The 24,912-nt window shown below is 41.3% G+C and overlaps 1 protein-coding gene across 1 annotated transcript in view; it reads left to right on the forward strand.

Annotated features, from left to right (window-relative positions):
• The window catches only part of LOC117145941 (trophoblast glycoprotein), a 40,123-nt gene that overhangs the window by 4,381 nt on the left and 10,830 nt on the right, over positions 1 to 24,912 (forward strand). Inside the window, exons 2-3 of the mRNA XM_033311819.1 lie at positions 6,136 to 6,204; positions 21,181 to 21,245. The gene's annotated coding sequence lies outside the window, so the exon portion shown is untranslated. The remainder of the gene's footprint in view (positions 1 to 6,135; positions 6,205 to 21,180; positions 21,246 to 24,912) is intronic.

Genomic DNA, 24,912 nt, shown 5'->3' on the forward strand with positions numbered 1-24,912 from the left:
GGGAATTCAGATGCAACACAGTGTTATCATAATTATTCAAAGTGGAAAATAGATTGTCTGAAGATAATCTTATCTAGAAATTCTTATTGTATAAAGAAATTCCTATTATATTAAGAAATTCTTCTTTTATAAAGAATTATTTGTTATATCAAGAAATTCTTAACTAGACCACATTTTATGGTCTTTAATAGGTATCATAGCTGCTTTTACCTCCTCATTTCAAAATTATATTGGTTGTTTCTCTCATTTTGGCTGGCTGTCTGCGGCTTATTGTGTGAATTACTGCCGGGCCATTCCCATTCTCCTTCTGTCGGCGGGGTCGAGAAAAAACGGAAAGTAGGGTTTCTCTGAGGTGGTCTGGAATGGTCTAAGCTGGTCGGATTACAGCTATCAGCTGCTGCCGCTTTTCCTTTTGAGGGGCTGAGCGTCGTAGGGGAGTGGCATCAACACTTCTTGACTTTTTGGTGGCATGGGGCTGTGGGAGGTAAGGTCAATGGCGCCCTATTTCGGCATTAAAAGCAGCGCCGATGGCCTGTCACATTTTAATATAATTAGGCATAAATTGTTGCAGTTTGTAAAGCAATTTATTGCGGCCACATTTAAGTGAAGCTCTCGGGGGAATGAGGAAAATGTGGGCGATGAATTAATTGCGGCAAAATGTTCATGAGCTACGGCTTATAACTGAGATTTTATTAAGTTCAAGATTGCAGGCAGTTTAATTTGACTTAGTTTAGTGTACTTGAATGAGTGAAACCAATACTTGACAAAGTCAATATTTAAAAACAGGTATGTTTAATTCCTGAAAAGTCATCAGCTTGCACACCATTTCAGCTTTTAAACAACCTTGTTGTGTGTTGGTTTCAAAATTGATTTTACCTCTCAGGAATAAGCACATGTCCAACGTACACTATTGTATTATTCAGTTCGGTTGAACATGAACATATCGGTTGGACTACCTCAGATATTTTTAGTTACTCCTTCTTCCAGTTTGAGCAGCCTTCAAACTATTTTTGTTTAACTGAACTTTTGGCCCCGCTCCAAAAGTCGAACAGGATGTGTGGATGCCCTGTAAATATTCGCCTTTAATTGCAATTCGATTTGAGTTTTAAATAAATGCAACAACGATGCCAGCGAAAAAACCAACTGGTGTATTGATGGAGAGGAATCACGACAGGTCGGAAAAGCAATTTATATGTTGTAGTGATGAAAATCAATCTGAATGGAAATTTAAAAAGTTCGATTTTTTGCACAATTTTATGGGATATTTCTTTGGAATTATGAGGGGTGAGAACAGGCTGGCTGAAAAATTGGGGGAAAATGCGAACGAGATGCCAGCTCGAGTGTACAGGCACAACCCGTATATCAACACAAATTGTGGCAATTGATTGCGAATGGCAAATACAAAGCACGGTCCTTGAATGCATTCGCCTTTAGCTGCCATTCCACCTGGTCTATACCTCCTCGCCATATTTCCCTGCTCCCCAAACCTAAAGCCCCAAAAACCCCTTCATTATCCACACATTTAGCATTGCCGAAGGCGCATGGAAGCAAACAAGGTTCCATCCAAAGTGGGTTTAGTTTAATTTGTGGCCAAATGTGAGCACATTTCGTGCAACTCAGTGGATGCGGAGGGTAGCTAATTGCGGGTGGTGAGGCCACACGGGGCAACTATGTAGCAAACAAATGGAAATTATTGAATTCCAAATGCGGGAGACGTATGTAAGTAGGGCCGAAGTGGGGCCCATGTTAACAGGATTACTCACTGAGCCGGGAGAAGAATGTTGAACATAGAATCGAGAATGGAGAATGGAGACAGTGGGAATGAGCGGGGGGATCTCCTAATGGTTTTGTCTTCGGGACAATTGAGAACAAATCTCCAAGTGGATGTTACCAGTTGTAACCTACAACGAAATCTAATCCGGAATAAAGTAGCCATCTGTGCAGAAGAGCCCGACAATTTTCCACTTCAGAAAGTAATTAAATCAGAAGCATCATGTTTTCTAAAGCTTAAACTGTAACAGCAGTAAAATGTTGTGTTTTAAAACTACCCTTTTCAAACTTCAGATTTCATTTTGAATTTGGTTAATCAACACGTCATGTGGAGCTATCAATAGGTGTAAAAGAGCTCTCTCTCAATGTTGCCTTTCAGAAGTGTGACTAAAAATTGAAACCTGTCAGTAAATATTTTATGGTATCTGTAAGCTTGGTAAATGCCACTTGGCCTTTGACTTTTGGCTTGAAAGTAGCAACTTATCATTCAAAGTCCCCCATCAACCGGGCCGAAATACATGGGGTAATGGCAAACATATTTGAGATGTGAAGTGCTCGGCTTTGATTACATTTGAGTGGAATGGAAACCGAAAACTTGAACGATTTATTTGCGTTAACATTGCAGGTCACGCCCAGTGCACTAACATTCCCAAAAAGTGGGAAGGAAATCAGGCAAAAGTCAATGGGAAAATGCTGGTGGCTTGTTAAAAAAAAATAAAAATTGAGAATTTTCTGATTTATTTGCGCAGCAAGCGCGAAATGAAAAATTGCGTAAGCAGTGGAATTACTTTTGAGAATGGCGAGGGAAAATCGGGAAAGCCATCATTAGAAGAAGTTCAGAGGGGCTTGGGGTATTGGCAGCCAAGTATTTGCACAAATCTAATGAGTATTGGCTGAGTGGCGAAGGATTTCCGTTTTATTATTTTATTTTTTTGCCCAGTTTCCACTTTTCAGATGACTCGGGGAAAATGTTTGCTATTTCATGCGCTGGGAAAAACAAACGAGGAAGCCGGGAGGTGGGCAAAAAACTCTCTGCTTCCAGATAATAAAGTCGAGCACTTGTCTATGGCCATAACTTCGCCTCCCTTCCTCTTCGCCCCGCCCCAGGGCAGCCATTGCACTCGGGGATCGGACTCGCCCCCAACTCCATGTATTCCACGCTTGAGTTTTCCCACCCACCCACATATGTGCTTGGGCGGGGGCGTGGCATTGTCTGGCAGCTGCTGCCCAAAAATGCCGAGCACCAGGACCTTGGTTATGAGCTTTTTCCCTGTCGTCCTTGTCTTCGTGGTCTCTTGGTTACTTTATTTGTTTGCCGCTACTCTTTCGACAAGCAGTGCTTGAACTATTTGGCCAAGAGAAATGAATCTTTGGACAAAAGCATCTCGAGTTAATAGTTACAGCTTCCTTTGCTCTTTCTGTCTTATTAAATTACCTATAAGTAGTGGTACTACATTTAAATCGCTATTTACTACATATTAAACATTTGCAGTTTATTTAAATCTGAGGTGGTACCAACCGCTACTTTATTTAAGTCCGCTTGTCCTACCTTCAGGGTATTACAAATTCGAAAGGAATTTTATTTATGTTTTGCTTTGTTAACCATTTTGGGTGCTTTCACTGTAGTTTCTGTTGTTCTGTTCCATGGCCATTGGCTCCATTATTTTGGCCTGTCTGCCCTCGGGCCAGAACGAAAATATGGGCCAAGAAGGGTTCGGAGCTGAAAGGGAACTTCAGTTTGTTCGGCTGTGTTTGGTTTTGGTCTTGCGGGAACCTCGTATTTCATTATCTATATATGTATGTTTGTATGCCAGGCAATACTTTAAAGATTCGCATTTCGTTTTTATCGCATTTCTTTGCCTCATCTGGCCCGCTGCATTATGTTCGCCTGATTAATTTTTGAGTCGCTTTTCGGATAGGAGTCGAGCTTGGCCAGGGTATGGTTACTTTCCCACGCATTCGCTGGGCTGGACAGATCCTCTAACCCCGAACCCTTTTCCCCTTTTGGCCCTCTGCTTAAGTGCAGATTTTTGCCTTAAATGTGCGGTTATTGTGTGCTGTTGTTGTTTATCTGGGCTGGCTTGTGTTCTGGTTTGTTGGCTGCGCTTATTAATTGTGTAATTTAGTTTGGGGTGTTGCCTGCTTGCCGCTTTCGTGATGGCCTGGCCAATTAAGGCTGGCAGGAGGCCAAAATTTGTGGTAGCTTTGTGGAGGGATCCCATCACAATTATGTATCTGCCGGAACAGTGTGATAAAGATTAAGCGGTTAGTCGGACAAAATTGATACTTTAAAAGTTTAGAGTATAATTCTTTTCTAGCTGGAATTTATCAGACATTTAAAGTTAAAAGTAAAAAGAAAGAAATCGTTATTGAATTTTCTTCATATACCGAACTGCAATTTAAATTCAAGACCAACACAAGTAACTTCTACTTTAAATGTTCTCCTCATTACATGATTTTGCCGCTATCGGAATACTCCAGAATGTTTACCCTCTTGGGTTTGCCACTCAAGGGCACAAACCTCAAACACTCAGATCGTTTGCACTCCCCTCCGTGTTTGCTGTCCCCATTTGGTTGGGAAAATTATTGAATTTTTCGCCTAATTTACTGCGTTTACTTCTTTTTATATTCATAAGGCGAATACTTTATGTGCTCGCCAACGTTGCGTATACGTAACGTAATTTATGGACCACGATGGCGAAGGGCAGCGGTGTGCCATAAAACTTTACCCAGCAAGTCAGCAATCTGTGGAGCGAGAAGTTCATTCTCCCCACCAGATTTGAGTTCGACTTTTCCGTCGCTTTGGGGCAGCTTCATCTTGTTTGCCGTTGTTGTCGCGCTCAAATTGAATTCGGGCGGAAAACTTCTGCCATCTCTTCGTTGTATGCTGATGACAAGTTTGTATCTTTTCACCTACAATGTGTGTTTCTGCTTGAAGTTTTAGCAGTTTTCATTTAGTAACATCTATAAGGCATCGCGAGATGTTAGGATCGTTGCATAAACGAGTTTCTGTTGCCCATGCAGGGCAAACACTTTGCTTATTAAGTGCCTCTGCACTATGTTCCCTCCCAGACAGAAATGGCAAAAAAAAAAATAAAAAAAAGTGGCAAAAAAAGAGGAGAAAACGTTGAAACCAATTCTTATTCCCATGCCGGGCATAAGGCACGCACTCGTCAGCCTACAGGCTGGGTGTAAAAAATACGAGAACTGAAAACCCGAAACTTGTTCAACAGCATTTTTCCCTGTCTGCTTCGCTGCCGCTCTGCTGCCGCCTCCCGGCCGCCCACTCCTCGAAAAGGAGGCGGACCTGGTCCATAGATGGACTGGACGTTGCCCTGTTATACAAAGGAGATGATCAATCGATCATTAGATGGCATTGGATCGTTATTCAAGGGAAACGGCACGGAACAGAAGGTAGTGTTTATCTTACTTCAGCTTTATGAGTGTCTTCGATGTTTTCAGCTTAAGTACAGGGGGTACCTACCTTATATATTGATCCAATGTACTTACTATCCTACATACCCTTCATAATACCCTGTCGGAAGCTCATTATTTTGAAGCCCAAAAAAGGGCAATAAAAAACGAGTTGGGTATCAAGACAAATGCGTGCAGCGACAAGACGATAACATGGCACATAACAAGCCCATATGAGTTATAAAGCGGAGCTTATAGAACTCCGTAGACATCTGCCCGCGAAATCATCCAAGCCCCACAAAACCAAACATTTCCATTGTGTTTCGGTCTTTTTTCGAGATCTCTTTCTGTTTTTGTTCGCATTCTGCTTTATTTGTGCACTGTTTCTGTTTCTGTTTCTGTTGCTTTTTCTGCTTGCTGATGCATTCGCATCTGCAGTCGATGCCTCGTATAAATGCATATTGGTGTCGCTCCCGCATTTTCAGTCTCACTCGCACGCCGTTGGCCTCTCGCTTGCACTCGCCAAATACGGCGAAATGGCCATCAGGAATAACAATAGCAACAATGAAGTCTGAGCGGAACGCGAACTACAGGCTGGTCCCTGAGAATTGAGATGGCGATCTGGGCTTATGGGTTTTTCATGTAGTTGGCGATTTTTCGCTGGTGAAACAAAAACATGAAAAAGTAAAAACAAAAGCATTACAAATCAAAAGTTTACGGCTTCCTTTAACCGACACCAAAGTTTTATATTATTATATGGTATAAGAGCTATGTAATGTGATTTTAACTGATTGCCATTGATTCTCGATTGAAACTGGGTTAAGTGGTTAGACATAGGTGGATACACTATTTAATGTGGATTCAAAATATTAATTAAGAAATCAAATACAAATACTTATATTTAAATTTAAAAATCAATCTAATAAGTGGAACATTTATTTATAATTTCAGCCTTTATGGAATGTTATACGATTGTATAAACTTAACCAGCTTCATTTCACAAACATCACTTCATACAAGGTAAGCAATATTCATAACACCCCTTTTCTCCTTACCTAGAAAATCATCAACGATTAAGGGTACCTAGATAAGCGGACCCATAAAAAGTTGCCATTAAAGCCCATATACAACCCTTCGTTGGTTTTCTGTAAACCAAAGCAAAACAGACCCCCCGCCATGTCAGCTGTCAACATTGACGTCCATTTTGTGTTTTCGTTTCCGTTTCCCTTCCATAGTTCGTTTACTCGCCTTTTTTTCGAGTGTCATTTCAGGAGTATTGTAAGTCGGGAAGGGAGTGAAAAATAAATATAAACATAATTTTTAATTGCACCCAGTGGGAGAGTAAAGTTGCCAAAAAGACAGTTAGATGTTTGTTAACCAAACCCCCTTCGACCCCCTCAATTCGTCCCTCATTTTACCAGGGGAACAATTAATTCGACTGCAGACTGGGGAAATTTCACTCTTACATGGATTTTCATAAAAATTCCAAAAAAACTGTCTGTAAGGAATGTTTATGCGGTCAATTTTGTGATTTCGTATACTACTTTAAGGTAGAGCTCATATTTGGTTTGCCTCCACTTGAAATTACTTTAAGGAGATTTTTATAAATTTAAATTATAATGTTAACTTAAATTTTCTTTGGTGTAAACCTATGTAGTCTTAGAACTTGTGATAACTGACAGCTGTTTCAAAGCTTGACATTTGTATTCCACCGTTATAGGCTTGCGGTTGACACTAGGGTTGCCACTCATTAGCAGGAATGAAAATGGTTGGGTGGAAGGGTACAAAAGGCTGTTATATAGGCGAATGCTCGCTTTGAAGCCATTTAAATTTTAAATGTGCCACCGCAAGATGCCACGGACGCCCCCATGCCAAAAAGTCCGTCCATTTGCATAGCTAAGTGTTGAAAAGTTTTCACCGAGACTGTGCCGAGATTGGTACACAATGAAAAGTGATTACACACTCGCTGTCTCTCTCTTTTCCTGGCTTACAGCCTCGTCAAAGTAATAAAAAATAAACTTTGCCAATTAATTTAATTTATGCGGTATTTAACGTGCACACAATGCACGCGGCACCCTGTTTGCACGTCTCTAAGTAAATATTGGCCAAGAGTCCTAGCCAAAGTGTGCTGGTGGTTTCACAGAAAGGAAACTAAAGAATTTGCAGGTTGGGCAGGAATTATTCAGTTTTATTGTTACTTGCGGAATGGTAAGGATATGATGAGTGTGATTATAACCTCGCCTTATCATCGCTTTCATTGCCATTTTGTGGTTCATGAGTTATGATTCATATCTTTATTAGAATGTAACCACGAAAGGGTTTAAGGACCTGACTGCAAATGCAATCAAGATAAAGAGTTAATGACAATGAAAATGAGGTGCCATGCCCATGGACGCATAGTTTTAGTAAGTCAAGCGTGTGGTTTTTCATTGAGGTGTTTAGAAATACATTTTTTTGAGTTACTCAAATAAGTTAGTTACTGTTTTTGGCAAGAAAAATACATGTAGGAAATAAAACCAAATTTGTGTAAACATGCTTAACTTATCGTTTCTTTCAATGCTGTCGACGTATTTAATTTGTGATTCCCCAACGCGTAGCTGTCATTTTCCTTTCATTTCTCTTTGCTTTTCATACATTTTTCTTTGAGAAACGTGACTCCGACTTCGCTAAAAAACAGTATATAAAAATGAACTCTGTATCCGTGTCTTTAGTCTCCTTTTTTAATTTTACGAAGCCATGTGCATGTCCCTGTCGAAATATTTCATGACAAGGATTATTACGCAGGCGATATATGCGTGATAGGAAGCCAGGGAAGGAGTACCGACATTAATCATTGCTCAACTTTATAATTTTGTCAGGGCTTACCAGACCATATACTTCTCCCCACTTTCCACTCAGTATGCAACTACAATTTTTCATACAAAATGATGTCATTAAACAAAGAACAGAAACGAACGAAACCGACGACAATAATGAGCCGGAGCTGTGAGCCGAGTCTGGAGGGGATTGGCTCGGGGGGTCGGTGTAGGGCTCGGGGAAAGGCAGGAAAGCAGGAAAAGCGTGCGACTAAATCCCAAAACAATTTATATGAACCAAGCGAAATGACACGCCGGCGTAGCCAGTGCGAGAGCGAGAGGGTCAGATGGGGGTAAAAGAGACAGCCAGCGAGTGAGAAAGTGAAAAGTGACATAAAAGCGGTAATACGAGGAAGAGGCCACATAATGAAGCGAACGCGACTTGTTAGCCGCCGTTGGAGCCAGCTGGATATACCAAAGCCTGCTCAGAAGTCCTTGTTCCGCTCCAGGATTTGCCTTTCCTCGCATTTCTATTCCCACGACTCTAGAACAAAGCTGCAGTTGCCCTTTAGCCCCGGCGAGGGGTGCCTTAAGATGACAGTAGAATTAGTAAAAAAAAAAACTAAAAAATACAAGTATATTCTGGAAAAATCTATCAAAATATAATTCTTTGTCCGAAATAAAATTATCAATTCTTTAAATTCATTTATTTTATATACTTCTTCACTGCTTATAATCGAATATTCCATATTTCGTACAAATAAGTGTTTTGTAGTGACAGAAAACTGTACAAGCCTCTAACCAAAACTTGAAGTTAATCTATTTAATTAATACGCAACTAGCTTGGTCTTAATAACCTGCTGTTCGTCATAATATCCGCTGATCTGTACAGTGAAACCTCTTGAACCACCCACCCGTTAGCGGCAGCCCGTGGAACTTGGCTCATGGCCTCGTGGCCCATTCAGCTGCGGCCCAGGCCAAAAAGTTTGGCCAAAACGGATGCGTCAAGTTGAATGGCTATAAAAGCGTTGAATGATGTTGCGTTGATGATGGCCAGGGGTGGGGCAGGCGGATCCGAAGCGGTTTCATGGCAACCGGGGGGTGGCAAGGCGGTAGGGAGTTGGTGAAAGGGAGGAAGGACATTACGTATGCAAGTCGGCTACGCAAACCAGACACAGACGCGCACAGACACGGGAACGCGCACACAAACGCTCTTACTCACCTCTGAAAGCTCACTCCCCAGTTCACCACACCATCACCTACTCATATACACCAAACCCACCCACCCACAGTCCCTTAGCTCGACAAACATTTAGTCAGATTCTGATTCAGCGGCAGCAACTGAATGACGACGAATTTTGAATACGAATTTCATTATACGCAGCACTCAATTATTCAGTAATCAAGCTAGGACAAATGAGAGGCGAGGAGGGTGTGATTAAATCCAGTGTTTCTGCACGGCAAACAATATATTTTTAACAGACTTCTAAGTTACATATTCTTTGACTTTCATTTCATGTGCCAGTGATTCGGTGAACCATATTCGGTACTTTTCAAATCCCTTTTTGAATTGTTGACATTTATGGTATTATTTTTCTTATCTAAATGAATACTTCTTCCCTTGCTATAAAATGCAGATACAAGATTATTTTTTTCCGTGTACCACTTCCGTTTCGGCTGTGTTCGTTGTTGTTTGTCTGGGCCCTATTTTAACAATTTACAGTTACACGCCCTTTAAAACCATACCCCCTGCCCATCAGAAAACAGCTAATTAACATGTTTCAAATCGGTGGGGAAACTCATTGCAAAAAAAATGGGCTTGGGGTTTTCGAGTACAAAAGCTGGCTCACAAATTGCCAATTGGTTTGAATTTTCGATGAAGTTGCGCTTGGTTGTTTTTTGTTTATTGTAGTTGCCTCCGAGCAATGCGACTTCATTAGGCACCCATCCCCCAAAACTGATGTTAGTTGGCAGTTAGTCGCTGCTGGCTGCTGGTAATTATAATTATGCATGTGTAAATTCATTAATTATGCAGGCCAAAGTTCGCTGGGAGGGTAATTTTCCGCAGATGGCACAAAGGGAAGTTGGTGGATAAGGCAGAGTGGTTCCATGTCATTCAGTTGGTGATGAATTGTAGTTGATTTTGTCCCTGCCAAAGTGCTGAACGACAGTCAAGAAAAATGATGACGGGATGATGTCTGGTTTGGATTTAGTATTTATAGAGATTGATTGATAAAACTGTGGTCAGCCGATGAAAGAAAATTTGGGACATTATCCATGAATTAGGAATATATATTTAGATGTAGTTGTGTTGACGGTGGAAAACTTGGTATAACATAAGTAATAGCCTAAAAAATATTTATCTTTAAAGTTATTCCTATATTATATTATATTCCCAGCAGCCACTCTTATAAATTTAAGGATTTTTTAGCTACTTTTTTCCTTGCAAAAAGTTGCCGGAAATTCTGTGTCTTTCCCCGCCTCTTGTCCAAATTCCATTTCATTTCATTTGCAAGTTTGCATATTTAAGCCCAAACTAATTTCAGGAGTCACCACTAACTGAAAAGAAGTCGTCAACTTTTGGCTCCCATCTCAGGTATGAGGAAAAGCTGGCCCAGACTCCAGAGCCGGGCTTTTCATCTGGATTTTCTTTTTGGCCTGCTTCTTTATGCTGCTTTGCTTGCTTCTTTCTTCTCTATTTGGGTTGACACATTGCCTTGTCGTCTGTCAGTTGGCCAAGTTTTGCCGCAACAGAAATAATATATAAGCAGAATGTTTAAATAAGCTAAAGCCAGGCAAGGGAGCAAGCGAGACAGAGCGAGCGAGGAAGCGGGACAGCGGCAGCAGTGAAAGCAAGTTTCGTAGTTTCTCATCCAACAAGAGTGACGAATGACATTGGTAATTGGTGCTAAAAATTGTCAAATTGCAAGCGAAAAAGTCAAGCTTCTTCACAAATCTCAATAAATTTTCCTCTCGCTTAAAGCTTTAAAACTATTGCGATGTGTGTATATAGTGTTTGCATGAAAGTGCAAATATATTATACAGTTAGCACATGGTGCGCAAAAAGTAGTTTAAATGTCGTCTGTGGTTGAACTACATCTGCGTTAAATGGATATAATTGTTTGCTTTTTGCACATACCCTTTTAAAAGTGCACTTTAATTGCGGCATATGAGCTAGCAAAGGTTGTGCTACCTGTAGTATCTTGATTACGTCACCGGAACTCTCAAAGAGAATCGGAAATCGACCGATGAATGATTAACCTCCGTATTGAAATGCCACGAAATGCCGCATTCATTGGACGATTTTTGCTTGTTAATTGAATTTTGCAGCAGCATAAGGAGAAACCTTTAACATTTCAGACAATTTTTCGAATATTTAATTTAGTGCGATGCATTTTTAATATAATTTTTTACAATAATGCTAATCTAAGAAATGAAGAGTAGCTGCTAGTCGACATAGTATTCAGTTTCAAATCCTTTTTGCTTTGTTTATTACGCCGCCTGTTGATTAGCGCTACTTTCTGCCGCCGGTTGCCCTTCTGGACATAGCGCTTTATTTGCATTTCATTTAATTGTTGGCAATGCTATTCTATGAACTCTCAATGACGCCAACAATGAAAAAAATTCGTTGTAATGAAATTAAATATGTATATTTGCATATGAACCGATGGCAATAAAAAAAAGAACCAAAGTGGGCAAAACAACTCAACTCAACGAAGGAGAACAATAATACCGCAGAGGCGTAGTTTTAAATTACAATTTCCGCAAAGCCGCAAAACTTTATCCATACCGCGATTTTGGGTTTTTTATGTGTTGATTTTCATGGCTTTTAACTTTAAATGCCATCGAGTTGGGCGGCAGGTGCAGGGGGGTGGTGCAACCAGTGCGGTCAGCTAAATGGCCACCAAAAACAAGAAGGGAGCTGAAAATAAAATTATATGGCATCAGGCAAAAAAAGGAGCTAGGAGCAAACAAGAAAAAATTCGAAATTGAATTGTTCCGCATTATATATTCAGGCCATTGGTCGAGAGGAACGGGCCAACGGGGCGGATGGCTATACGAGCAATTCAGTTTGCATTTCGGTCCGAGCTGACTGGATCGATGCGATGCTAGCTGGCATAAAAAATAATTGAAATCGAAGCGAAAATTGACAGAACTAAGAGTGAATGGCAATGCCGTTAATGGTAGAGGACTTGATTTGATTGAAATATTTACCTACACATCGCCATCGGATACTTATTTGCTTAGTTAATTAAACATGTTAAATCCGTTGCAATTACAAAATCACGTATACTAACAACTGCGCAATAATAGTACGATTTCAATAGTTTTCAAAAATTTATTTTTAAAGCTGCCCTAGTTAAACCTAAAATAGGTCAGTTCTCTGAAATATGTTTTCCAAGTACCATAGGAATATTAAGATGATTATAAATAACAAAAACTATTTGATGATATCCAATAATCATCAGCACACGGACATAAAAAGTTTCCATCTGATCCCACGCTTAGTTGAGTGCACTAAAATAAATTAGCAGCTGTTCAATAAATTAAATGAGTATATGTGTGTGTTTAATCTTTGGATAATCTTACACAGGGAGAAATAGGTGCGAACCAATTATTGAAAACAAAAATGTAAATATTTTCACAATTTTTGTTATACCCAGTAAATCCCAGATTTTGTTATGTTTTTATTGGTTTGGTAGGATTTTTCCCACGAATTGCATTTGTAGCCCGACTAAACATTAACGTGTAACAACAACAATACTTTTAGCTATAGCTGCCGCGCAACAACAGCAACGTAATGACCCCAAAAGCGATTCTATTAATAGCAACCGCAGCGCAGAGCTAACCGTAAATTATGTTCTTCAGTCCCTCCATCCGACCTGTTCCCTTTTTATCTGTGACAGGCGCAACATACGCCCACTTAAATGGTTAGACAAGAAAACCAGAACCCCCCGCCGTTGTAAAGCAATTTCTTGTATCGGCCTTTCTTTTCCACTTCTAGCTTTCTTATCACCGCTCCCTCTCCCTCTGGCCCACGCACATATAGCCATGTCCGTGTGTGCGTCGCCGTGCATTGGTGTGTGTGTCACCAAATGTCATTGACACGATTTGCTTTATGCTGCAAGCTCGCTCTTCGCAACACAACCGCACAAAAGCAAAGCAGCAACAGCCACAACAACAAAAACTGAGAAAAAGCACTGAAAACTAAGCTGGCAACACTTAAGATATTTAAAAAGTGTGTTAAAATCTGTACAAAACACAATAAGGCTTCAAGACTACTAAGCTAGAAGGTATTGGGAATCATAGCTATTCTGAAAAAAGTAAGCCACAAAGTTTTCCAAAATATTTAAAGTTGATATGAACAAATATGCCCAACTTCATTTAAATTTGGTTAAATTGGTTTTAAAATTAATTTTAGAGCTAGATATTTTTCACAATTTCCTGCGGATATATCGACAAATTTGTATTCCAGTGTAGATGCATGTGCAGCAACGTTTACTTGGTGTGTTCGTGTTGTGGGGCCACCTCAGCATTTTTCCACTGTCTGACTTTGTTTGTCTTGTCTTATTTCCACCTCTGCATTTCACTCGCCCCTTTGCATTTCGGCGCCGTCCTACCGTTCGCGTGTGAGCGAGAGGGAGCACGACGTATAGTGAGAAGGAGAGGGAGCATAGCTAGCAACTAGATTGTTATCAGTTTTCAAAAAAGGCGCCGACGACTCTTCGCACAAATTCCTCTTGCTGCGAGCTTTGAAAAATTATTGAACCAAATTCTGGGCCAGCGATGCATGCGAAAGTGACAGAAAGAGACGGCCTTCAGGCGGGCGAGTGAGATGGGGCGAGATGCTAGGGAATGCAAGCAGGTGCAAGTTCGGTTGCATAATGCGAATTTAGAACGAATTGCCAATGGGCCTCATTAAAGTGTCGCCATCAATCAGCCAGCCAGTCATTCATTCACTCACTCAATCATCCAACCGAACGATTCGCATCAGCTGAACACATTAAAAATGCATTAAAGCCAAATGTTTGATTTACATTTTGTGGCGCTCATTAGCAGATTATAACACTTTCCCACTTGTTGTATGTAATGCACTTGTGCATGTTTAACTGCTTTTACTCACTTAAAATGTGTAAGTGTGCATTTAAATAATTTTAAATTGCATAACATTCTGATTCACATCGATTCACTCACTGTCCACTGAAATCAATCAGAATACCCGTTAATTATAATTGAATTCTTCAGATCGCGCGCTGCCGAGCGGTTAATGTGTTATAATTAACTGATTTAATCGAATTATTATTTTTGCACTCGGCATACTTTTAATAAGCGAAATATTGCCAATATTTACGAGGAACAGTGCTTCCTTCAAAAATGCATTGTTCACATCAAAACACTTTAAAATTAATATTATTCGAATCATTTTACTGAACACTTAATACTGACAAGTGGCTGCTATGGATTCGCAAACAATCTGCGTTTATGTTGCGTCTTTAGCACCACATCTATGTATAACAGTTAAAATTCACTTGTCTGCTAACCGCTTTTCCGGGGGGCTTCCCCGCTTATCTTCCTATTTTCTAGTCCATATCGCATGCCGCATAAATTTATTAGAAAGAATGTTCTGCCAACTGTCAAAATGCCCGACAATCTTCCCCCGCTTCCCATCTAATCCGCTCGTGTGCAGTTTATTTGAGAAACGTGAAATGTTTGGGTCTCCACTTTGTGTTAGACGACCACATAGACCAACTCTCATTCTCATTCGCATTCCCATTTTCATTTCCATTCCCACTCCGATCGCATTTCCATAACCATTCCCACTATATAAATATATGTATGTGAGCATGCATATGGATGATTTTCTATGCAGGCACTGAGAGAAAAAGTGTGATTTGTCAATAGTTCCAGGTAAATGCATGCAAATGCACTGTTTTCAAACTAAACAAACCAAACAGTAGGATTACTGTGTACTGAACTAAACTTAAAACCACAGTCCGATATATTTATTTTCCTAACTGCATTAGGCTCGTCATTTTTTCGAGTGCATCTCTGCATGTAGATGTGAATATTTGTCTGCGCCGGGGCTTGCATGTTTACTCATGTATTTGCATTTCGTGTGACATAAATCACGCACCCGACACGCCGCCCGAGGCACAAAGCACAGACCATGAAAGATTGGGCAGATGGTGTGGGGGTCTGTAAGGTGAAGGGGCAAGCGGAGACAGTGCAAGAAATGCTGGGTGTTGGTGAGGGGACTGAGGGGTAGACGTGGGCGACACCTTCGGGGCGACATCCATGAAGCTCGATCCAAATGAATCCCCCTACTGCCCCTCCCCATTTCCTACGACTCGTTTTCGCCTTGCCAGCGGCAGCGGAAATGTCGCGCTGCATTTTTCAATGAGTGCGTGGATTATTCTCGACTGCCATCTCTGCCAGCACCACCACTCCTCGGGCAACATCTTGGACGTCAATATCACAAGAGAAAATGTCAAAAAAGAAGGAAGGAAAACAAAAAGTGAAAAAAAAGAAAAGCTTCAGATGGAAAAGCAATGCGACAAGGCATAAGAAATTAATTAAGCTTCTGAGTTGAGTTAATATTGGGCTCGATTTGAATACTCTTAAAATGGGTGAACTTCGACTCAATGCTTAATTATAATTAAATTAATAACAATAGTTTAGAAAAACCTCTATCTTATAACAAGATATATACCATTTGCTTATTATTACTAATTATTTATAAAAAGCATAAAGTATATTTTTGCGGAAAGGGCATTTCATGTTTATACCTTCAGTTTACAAAGCTTTCTTCAAGCCTTTGGATATTACTTGAGGTTTTCCCTGCCAAGCGCTTGAACTTTATTAATTTTATAATATTTTCTTTCTCGCCCTTACAACTCTTGTGGACATTTTCCCTCTGCCCTTTGGCATTTCCCCTTTTCACTTTGTCACGAATCAAGAATTTCGCATTTGCCTCGTCCAATTTTCGTTTGCATGATTGAATAATGGGAAAGTAATAAGCCTTTGCCGCTCAAACACATTGAAAGGTGCTTAACTGCGAGTGGAGCTGAGCTGCTGCAATTAGCCGGACATAGCTGCACGGAAATCCATTTAAGCATTAGCCCACAGCCGAGATTTGGGATTCGTTCGTAAGAGCATTAAGTGGATCTTCCTCCGGCAAATCGTTTGATGAGCAATTTCATGCAGATCCGACTCCATTAAGCCGTCGACTACCTTCGTACGGCCCAAGGCAGGTGAAATTTAATTACACCACATCCCGATGGAAGTGCCTGCGACAGAGATCAAGGCAGAGACGGAGGTTACTATGGAGGCCTAGATGGCCTGTCGGTGCCACTCCCATTTGCATTGATTTCGCCCAGGGCCTGTCGCCACTCAAAGTGTCGAATGGCACACAAACCGCACTCAGAGTGACTTGATCAAGGTTCATGTGTGGGTAGATGTACTAATATAAACATTAGGGTGACCCATTAACGCAGTTCATTTAAGATGGCGGTTGGCAAACTAAATCACATTACGCATACGCACCGTTGGCAGATCTGTTTAATTAAATGCTTTAAAGATGAAACTGGAACAGAAGTATGTCATTTTCGTATATATATAATATATATAAAAATTAAATCTTAAATCCCACTCGTAATGACCAAAACTTGTCCAATTTTAGATAGTAGGGCACCACCCTAATGATGCTCATGCATATGTATGGGCATCCGCAGCGGCATCTTTTATGGCACACTTGAGCGGCAAATCAAATCATCGCTTAACCTCCGGGGAGGTGGACTACTCTCGTCATGAGTCGCTGATTCAATTAGCGCCCGAAATAGTTATCGAAATGGATATGGAAGTGAATGTGGATGTGGCGCGGTGGTTGTGAGTGCTGCTCTAACTGTAACTGTGCGCTGAAGTGGCAGTGGCACTGGTGCCAGTTGCCAGTTCCCAGCTGGCTTGGCCGTGTAATTGCTTATAATGTGCGCATAAATCGCTTCCGATTCGGGGATGCAACGGGGGCAGGACACTGGCTGTTTTTGCGGGCCTCCATCTGTCTGTGGGGTCTGAGGTCGTCCCGCAGCGGATGCTCTTCGCACCACTGACATGCTACTTTTTAACCAGCTATGGAGCAATGTCACTGGTCAGCAGGAGCATGGTTTATGTTACCAGTTAAAATATATGGATTATAACATTAAATTATATACTTAATTAAAAGTAAGCTTTTCAGTTAAAATGAAAGTTGAATATTCCATTCAAACCCAAAACTTGCAGCGCAGTGTAATAAGCACTGGAGAAATTTCAGCGGCGTTGGCGGAATATACAAATTCTAAAATGCATGCAAATGCTTTGCCACTGCTAATAATGGGCATTATCATGATGTTGATGCTGCTTTGCTCAACCGCCTGCCCTCCGACCTACGCCCCGCTCACCCTCCCCCTCTTCACCATCTCCATCACGCAGATTGACGCCCCTTAACCCCTTCTCAGCCCACTCCACGCTCCGTTTGATGATGATGAAGCGAGCTCCGGCTGGGTAACTCGATAACGATTCCAGCCAGGCAACCACTCCATTGGCGGTTCCGGGGGGTGGTGGCAACTAAAGTATGCAGCGCGGTTGGAAAATGGGGAAAGCAGACTGTCGCTTAGTTTTTGGCTTACATCCCCGACATCCCCAACACCCACTTGTACCGCCCGCGCTCCATGGAGACTTTGTGTGAGTCTGACATGCATTTCTCATGATGCGAAAATTTTGTTTCACTTGACATTTTGACATTTGACAGCTGGCGCAAAATTAACGCAACGCGCGTTGGTGGGGGCGTGGTGCTAAAAATGCAATAACATTTCGAGGGGGCGGGATGATGCTCCAAAATGCCCCACTCTCCTTTTATTCAGCCGCACCAACTGGCATTTTCCCACAAATTTATCATGTTCGACAAGTGGCTATGGGGTTAAGCGGGTGGCATTGGTGGGGGTGGTCGCTGGGAGGCAGCGAGCTGCTTGCGTGTTAAATGCTGTCAAAATGCATGGCGATGATGACTTAATTAAATGGCAGGCCGCAAGCGAAGTAATCCCATGAATCCCATGAAGAAGAGGGCACAAGGAAGTGGCAGAGGAAAGCAGATAAGGAGAGAGATTTTGCTGATGAGTTGGCAAATTTGAATTTGCCGGAATAAGATGTCTGCGTGCGTGTGGTATGTGGGTGAGTAGCACATGCATATATAGGGCACTTTCCCTCTTTTGGCAAGAAAATCCCGCCTTAAGCCAATGAAATTTACAAAAAAAAATAGTATGAACTATGAAAAGCATAAAAATATTCATTTTCACACAGCAACCTTCAAAAAATAAAATGAATTTAAAGTTATTAGTGGAAATATATATTATTCTTGAATAATGAAAATATTTAAATTCGTTTCTATGGGCTGCTCCATAGCATTTTAAAGGTTTTACCCCTACTTCTCTATTTGCATGTCAAACTCTTGCAGTGACGCTCGAATGTAGGCTACTTTTTTGCTGCTTGCTTCTCTTGCCTTCGGGGTCTTCAATTTAATCTTTTGATAGCCAAGACTTCTGACATCGACCGCCCCCTGAAGGCCGAAGTCCACCGCCCAACCGACCAACCGCCCATCCCTGAGAACATGTGCATTACGATGCCTTCGGTCCACCGACAATAAATCCTTCTTCATCTCCATCTTCAACGGGTTATTGTTGATGCTTTTGTTGTTTCTGCAGGGGCTGTTGTTGTTGTCCTTTGTTGTGCGGTTGATGGAACACGTTGTCATACTGTCCGTCTCTCTCCCACCCACTCTATCTGCCTGTTATACACATGTCGGCTGCAGATATATCCCATTCATTGTTGTCGGCGCCTTTCTGCTGTTTTGGGACAGCTGGCAAAAGTTGGTGGGCGAGGAGAAATCCAATTCGGCCTGATTTTGACACCCGGCCACTGGGAATTTTTGTACGGAATTAGAAGTCGGGAAAATGAGTTTTGTTCTTCCAATCAACTTTTTATTCCATGGAGGACGCCTGATGACAAACAGTCGAGATGTGTTTAAAACAGAAATCTGCTGTATTTGTAAATTAGTTTTCCATACTTATCTGCTAGTGCCTCCCTATAGAGATCAATAATATTGATTTAGCAACTAAAAAATTCATTTGCCCACATAAATTGAGTATATTTTTACCGCAAATTTGCACTTTGTCATTTATCCCTTTGAGTAGATTTACATATGTATATTTAAAAAGCTGGAACAAGTGAGGACATTAAGGCAGAACAGCTTAGAATGTAAAATGCAAATTTCTCCCCATTTCATAGTTGCTTTGCCTGTCACATAAAATGCCATAGAAATGTTCATAAACATATCGACGAATGGGGAATGAGAAGCAGATAAAACAATGTGAAGTACGAACAAAAACGACAATTGACCCACAATTTTAAGGCTAAAACAATTCCCCATTTTAGCCTTCTTTCCTCAGACTTCTTTATGGGATTGGGATTGGGCCAACAAGTCGTCTGGGTTAAGTTAGGTTTTTATCTTGAAAGGCATCACAATGGAGGCGGAGAGAGGGTGTAACAGAAAGGTTAACAAGATGGACAAACAGAAGAAACCGTTCGATTCCAAGGAAAAATCCTTTTTGTTGGGCTTTTTTTATCTAGCTCGTCAATAAAGCTTTTCCCTTTGTTTTTTGCTGTGACAACATCACTTTCCTTAATGTTGGTTGGAGCCAATATTTATGCAAACATAACAATGCGAAACTATAGTAAGTGTTCAGCGTTCCAAGAAGCGCCAATCAAAAGTTCTACCAAGGCGGAAGAAATGATGGCGGAAAAGTATATTTCAAAAAGCAGGAGCAACAGTAGGCAAAGGAGCCTCTGGCAGTGGGAAAGCATTCCCATTGAAAGTCAAAACAAGCGAACTGCTCTGTGGGCCACGCCCCCTCACTAGGAGTCTCCAGTCAGACGCCCCCGGTTCTGACATTGTCTTTTCTGCTCATAAACTTTTTGGCATTCGGCACGTTTTGCCATTATCCATATGCTGTCATAACCCCGACGCCCCCGACGCCGCCAGTCGCTTGGCAAGCTTTGCATATGTGCAGTCGCAACCGGAAACGGAAATGAAGCACAAAAGTTCAGTTCTGCTCAGCATACGCTCCAACTCCTGGCAGCCATAATAGTTAACTACACATTTGTTGGCCCTTGCATCGCATACCCTACTGGTCCACACGCCAGCTATTGTTTAAAGTGATTTTATGAGCCCCGAGTCCGACTCCATGACCATGATTTACTTAACCCGACGAGGGAAAAATATGAAAAATAAAAAACCGAGAGGTCATAATTCATGGCCGGCACTAATTGTCCATCTGTCTGGCTGCCTGTGTAAAGCCATAATTAAATGCAGACATAGAGGAGTAGATTTGCAGTTTTATTTTGATTACGGCCCGTCAGAAATTGAGCTCTGGACCTGGAAAACTGTTGCTGAAAGCGGCTTTAAATTAAGTCCTCAGTCGGGCTGATGGCATATTGCGCATACGTCATGTGGCCCACAGTCGACGACGAGAAACTGCTCGAGGCCCCCTTTTGTGCTTAGTCGCCATCCTCTCTTGACCAACCGTAGTTAGTCCCTGCTGCAGTTGAAGGGATTGCCCAGAGATTTATGCACTAAATGGGCAGAAGGTTCTCGGGGCTGGGTCATCAGAATATGACAAAGCCACTGGACCATCCATCGAGGATAATAATTAAGCGCCTTGACAAGTGCCTGCCGAAAGCCACTCTTCATCTGCTTAAGAACCAAATTGAAATCCGGAAATCGAAAATGTTCTTTAAGCGCACTTGATTCATGGAATTAACGCAGAATGCTTTTAAGCCGTCTTTAAATGGCAATCTTTTCAATTGAAATGAAAAAATAATTACTTTCTATTGATTTTTAGTACTTCATGGTATTGGGTTAACATACGTTTAATTAAAATTGTATATAAAATATTTGACATTTACGAGATTTTTTTAATTAATTGCATCACATTTTTTTTGCTTATATTAACTGTCTCCGTTTTACTAGTTTATCAGGGAATTTATAAAACACTTAAATGCCAACTGAACCATAATTTATTACCATATTATTAATCAGGTTAGTTTGATTAGTTACCTCTACATTACTAGTCATATCGCACTAAAAAGTTTCTCTCAATTATTTCCATTGCAGAACTTTGGCGCCTAAGTGAATTCCAAACAAATCAGTGCAACCGGCAAATAAATAAATCATTTGAGGTAAGTTTTGGGATGCTGCGCGGTAATGAAAACAAGTTAAAAACTGAGGGCGAAACAAAGAGCGAAAACTGCAAACTGAAAGTCATTTGCAGTGCTTACCCTCGCCACATCCGCAATTTCAATTACACAACTTTTCGTGGACCGTGGAGCATTTGTTCATTAAACCAAAGGGAATCTCTGCCTTGGCTCTTTATCTTTTGCAAGGGAGCCAAACACAAATGCGGAAAACTCTCAGTTAAGGCCATGTCAGACTTAATGGTTTAATTAAATGGGATTTTAACTAAAAGGGCATGGGCATGGGAGCTTAAGAAGCAGGCAACTGCCTATGAACAGGGGAGCCATTCAGCGGGGGATTTCATAACAAACATGGCACTCCAACTTTTGTCAGTCTCCGCACTGCGTGAAACTCCAGAGATCTCGATGTTGCTCATACGCCGCGTTGCCTTCGGCACCAGCGCAAAAAGATGGAGCAGCACAACGAGCTGCAGCAGATGTTTGCCTTGCCATCCTCATAGCTTAAAAGTGGGGGAAATCCACGTACAAATTTTCCCCATTCCCAGCCGGGCCGAAGATTCTCATCAAAACGAGAGCGAAATGCAATTCAAGCAATTTTCAATTTTCATTTTTAGAGCCAGAGACGGATAAACCGCTCAACAAGAAGCTATATACTAGAATCCAGGTACACTGAAAGAAACAATTAAGTGCTAGGAACTCTTGATAAAGATGTGTAATCCAAAAAATGAAGAAAGGCAGCATCTATTCTTGGACCATTGTAGAGGAGTTATCTTACACATCCCTTATTTTTTTAGTGTATGCCTATGCATATAGCTTACTTTAAGAAACCCCCCTGCAAACTTGTCGCGCTGGAAAATACTCATCATTCCTGCTGGTCTAAGGCCAATTTTTCGATTCGCTATCCTTGGGGCGTTTGGCGAATTGCAGTCGGGCGTTAGGCCATAGCCCGCCCCCTTTTCCCTCTGCGCACGCCCCTTGCTGCAGCGATCCCCTCGAGGTTTAAGCAATGCGTTAAAATCGAGAGGAAGGAAAAGCGAAAAACTTTGGCTAAAGATTCCTTTTGCCTCTTGCCACTTTCAAGTTTTTCTTGGCCTTTTCTCCTTTTCCTTTTGGCCTTGTCTGCTCTGCTAACTTTCGCTGTTGTTGAGCACAAAATGAAGGCATTAATGCTAGATTTTATGGATTCCTTTCGCTTCTTCTCGCATTTTTTTCAAATGGCATCGAGTTTCCCTTTCGGTTTCTGTTTCTATCTCCTGTTTTGCCACGGGCAAAAACTGAATCGCGAGGAGTATTTAAAGCTGGGGCAAATGAAGCCAAGTTAACAACTGGCAATGAGCTTTCGGGTTCGCGTTAAGTGCATTCGAATAACCGTAAGCTACTCCGGTTAATCTTCACTTGCTATTTTATTCCCAACTTTCCTTTGGACGTGATCCCTTTGATGCTGTTTAAGCTCCTAACCAGTGAGCAAGTGGAAAATTAGTGCCATTGAAGTCGCAAGTTGTGGAAATCCAGTGAAAAGTGCACCATATTCAATTTAGGAAAACTTTTATAATGGATGAATTATAATTTTACAATTACACTTAATGTGCCTTTCTTCAAAATTTGTTATTAAGCATATTATTTTTATACCCAAGCTGAAAAATATACTGTTTATTTAAAAACTTTAATTTAATTGCAATAATATACCGCACATGTTGTGTTTTTTACTTCGACATCGTAATTTGCCCTATCGCCGCAAATGGAAATTTCCGGGAAAAAAGAGCGAACTATGCTTGGTAAACGATTAATATCTGACCCCGGCAACAAAACTGACAAATTCTCACAATTAGGATAGCCAGACGAGGCTTCTTTCCCCTTTTCGCCATCGTGCTCTGCAAGCTTTGCAAATATTTGCGCGCAATTTTTCATATTAAACGACAGGCGCAGAGGGCGTGGCGAGCGGAAGCGGAAATAAAAATTGCAGGCGGGGGCAGCCAAAACTTTTTGCCAACTGTGATCAATCTTCATGGCAGAAGAAGCAAATAGGGTTTTAAAAAGGAGAATGAGAATGAGAGGACAAGGCAGTTGCAGCACATTTTGGAGGTCCCGCGGGGCATGTCCTGTCGAGGGGAATGGGCAGAATGAAAAAATGAAAAAGCTAAGAGAAAGTTGAAAAGGAGAAGCAAACAAGCAACAGGAAAAGCAACCATTGACCTTTGCTCCCAAACCGGGAAATTGCAACATATTTGCAATTGTCGTTAGGACACCGAAGTGGACGATGAAGGAAAAGGACTCGCAGTTTAAAGGAGGCGAAAAGGACCAGGGATGGGAACATTGTGCAGGCGACAGGCGGGCAATTGCCCAAATGAATGAAGATGAAGTGAACCGGGCTTGTCCGGCACTTGAACTGCCTGCCAGCACTCCGGTCCCAAGATTGATTGGCCTCCAGTCGAAGTCGCCTCGGATGGGTTGAAAAAGTGTCACTTCGCGTTTGCCCTTCACTCGGGTCCTCGGGCAACTTTTCGTCCTTTTTGCTTTCAAATTAGTTGGCCCGTCAAAAACTTAACGAGGCCAACGAGGGTGGCGCATCTCAAGTCTCTGTAGTGCAATCAAAGTGCAACAATAGAGGAAAGCGAAAAGTGTTTGAGATGGGAAAAGATAGATGAGAGGAGTTTAAAGTGCGGAAAAACTAATCATGCCTCTTGTCGGGCCTCTATTTAAAAACCAACTATTATTGCACTACATACCAATCTTAGTGCCCCACATTCGTCATGTTCATGCTTCTAGCCCTTTCAACAAAATGTCCCTTTAAGTTTTTTTAAGCCCTCGTTAAAACGTTTTTAACGCCACTGACCCAAATCGATTTATTTCAATTTCCATTCCATTTATGCCAGCACCTTTTTCTGTGTTTTTCATATATTTTACGTTTTCCTTTTGCAAACCCTTGTTGTTGTTTTCTGAAACTATTGCTGCTTTGTTTTGCAATAAACACTTGGTGCTCCTTTCATCTGGGTAACTGCCCTGCCCATTGACATTACCATTACCATTGCCCCGCATCTTTCGCCGACCTCCGACCTCTTCGGTGCCCTTCAACGCTTGCCAAATGACTTTGGAATAGTTTCTCTCATTTCTTTATGGTCTCAGCCATTTCCTCTGTTGCGTTTGTATACGCAGTGGCCGACCTTTGGCCTTTCAAGTCATTTGTATTACTTTCTTTGCCCTCCTCTGCTTTGTGCTTATCTGCTCTTCAGGTGCTTTGCTGCGTTTTTGCTTTTGCTACCTTGTCATTTCACTGCTTCGGCTTTGTCGCTTATCTGCTTTCTTTCATTACTATTACTCTTCCTGATCTGCTCTTTGTGCCTCGTCCTTTGATGCTATGGTTCGTGTCCTTCGTTCTCCTTGGAAATTAATACCAAAAAGGTCTGCTGATTGCTTAAGATTTTGAAAATCATCTTATAATTTTAATTAATAACGTCCAAAGTATTCCCGCGCAAAGTAACTATTAAAAGCTTTTAAGGGCAATATTTAAATTAAATTTACTCCGATTGCAATCACTCTTCGGTTTTATTAGCAGAAAAATTTAAACATTTTTAAACGTAATTTGCATATTTAAGAGGAAGCCATGACCATAAAAACGCTCGTTTATTATTCAATTAAATTCAATTTTTTAAAA

The sequence above is a fragment of the Drosophila mauritiana genome, chromosome 3R (genome assembly GCF_004382145.1).
Source record: "Drosophila mauritiana strain mau12 chromosome 3R, ASM438214v1, whole genome shotgun sequence".
Lineage (NCBI taxonomy): Eukaryota > Metazoa > Arthropoda > Insecta > Diptera > Drosophilidae > Drosophila > Drosophila mauritiana.